Below are 2,345 nucleotides of genomic sequence, written 5' to 3'. Positions count from 1 at the left end.
TCACTACCCCTGGGCCTACTGGCTAGTGAGCCTTTACAGGCAACCCCAAAATAAAAATTAAATAAAAAAGCACATATAACAGTGATCTAAAATTCCATGACATAAATGAGATTTAAGTTCAACAAAACTCACAGAAACAGTTGTATCATGCACCCATGACTAACCCTGGGCCTACTGGATACTGTGGCTATTCAACAATATATCTTTTTTAAAGTTGTGAAAAAGTTTTAAAATTGTAGTTGCAGCAACTACAATGCCCCAAACAAACAACACCAACTTATTTGTAAAATCTCAAATCCAAAAGTGATCCAAACAAAAAGTTCTCAAATACAAATATCTATCAGCAGCCACAAAGAGTAATCCTTCCAGCTCCAGATCCAAATGAAAAGTCACCAAGAAATGGACAAAGCACTGGGAGGAGCCTGCTAGACAGGAACAGGAAGTTGGAGACTTTGGGGCACTTCCTTCCTCCCACCCTTCCAAAAATGGACTCCTTGCACAAAAAAAGTGCTGCCAAATGTCAATCTGAGGAGTTATTCTGATCAAAATCATGATTTCAGAAGGTTTATGCTACCTGCGGTGGATTTCTTGTGCAGAATTGAAGTTTTTGCAAGTTCGTGAACGCGAGCTGTTCAAATCTCCCGCCGGAAGTCAGCTGCGTGCCGCATCTACGGCGATGAGTGATCGCGGGCCCTTATGACGTACTCGCATTGTCAAACTCTCACTGTGCAAGATGGCGGGCTGCGATGACGTAGTCGCGGTCGGAAAACTCTCGTGCGATCATGCACCAAGATACAAAATGGCACAGCACACGCAAACAGGGAGGAAAACAACTCTTCGAACTCAGAATCACGGAAAGTCAACGCCGCGCACACGATATTGTATTTTTCAAGCGCAACCAAGCAAAATAATTCGCCAGCTTGCGAATTTGAAGATTTTTGGGCAATTTCGCAAGATTCGTGGACCGAGAAATTGCCAAAAATCCGCAAATTCCGCGAACGGAACGGATTTTGCGGCCACGCTTAATGATGACATCTTTGCAGTTTGAAAGAGGCAGTTACACAGAGGTTGGTGGTGTATGACACTCTGGGGCTGTCATATTTCCTTAGAGTCTTTTGACCTCCCAAGTACATTACCATACATTAACTATGTACAGGGGCAGCGTAGGTATGATTCAAATTTTTATGTAGGTCTACGATTTTTACATTAGGTTCTGTCCCTCAAATAGGTCACATACACAATGGCTTCGAATGTACATGTACAGTCACCCTTAATGGACACACACATACAGCATCCTGCACACAGTCTTTGCACAATTTTTCAAGCTTTGGCACCACATTGCCAAGTGTTGATCCTGCGCAGCCGGTCACCCATAATAGCCTCATATGCTTGTCAACATGATGCAGCATTGTGTGTCTGATGTGACCACATCAAGCGTAGATGCATTGCACCTTATACCTCACTCTGCAACTCTTTAGCAATTGGACCATTACTCAATGACATCCACTGCGGGGACAGATGAACAAGACCACTGACTATTTATCAGTGAAATTGCTCTTCCCCCTTGCAGATCCACCATTGCATGTGGGCTCACACAAGCCCCTGCACTCTCTAGTGTGAGTGTCTGAAGGCCTGCTTTATCCACAGGTTCACCTGTGCCTCATCTCTGGTGTTCCAGTGGACCTCTGTCTCCTGCTTACCGCTTCTTATTGCAATCATTGAAAATTGTAACATCAAATCTTTTTACCCTCATCCATTAACTATTGCTCTTCATTTTCTGGCCGTCTACTACTCACTCTTTTTGTCCTTTCAGCCTTCTTTCCTTCCATTCACGTACATGTCTCGGCCACCGATGCTGCCCCCGTGGGCCTCTTGCCATCGCCATCACCGACATCATCTGCCCTCATGCCATTGCATCCACCAACTACAACCCACTTGGGAACCGCAACTTCCACGTCGATTAACAACTGTACCCCAGCTCAAAATTCCTCCAGGACAACCTAGACAACATTGTACTCTGCCAGATCGTGACACTCATCAGGACCCACACTTGCGCCACTCTTCACAACAGGAGACTCAATTAGCTTCAGCCACGCCCCCAAAATGGCATTGACTGACCATTGGTGTGTCCACTCCACCTTCAAGCCAGTCACCATCCACAGGAACCTGCACCTACTCCCATAAACAGACTGTGTCAGTAACTAACCACTCCTCGGGTTCCTGTGTGATGCCAAAAGGGGTCCACCTCCAGACTTCCCCAACTCTGGAAAGAAGCAACTCAGAGTAGTGAGGTAGTCAGGGGAGGGAAAATAGTAAAGAAGGCCGGGACCAGTGGGCAGCGGGAG

Source organism: Lissotriton vulgaris, chromosome 1_1 (assembly GCF_964263255.1).
Source record: "Lissotriton vulgaris chromosome 1_1, aLisVul1.2, whole genome shotgun sequence".
In the NCBI taxonomy this organism is placed as follows: domain Eukaryota; kingdom Metazoa; phylum Chordata; class Amphibia; order Caudata; family Salamandridae; genus Lissotriton; species Lissotriton vulgaris.
Note: the sequence above shows the minus strand (reverse complement) of the source record.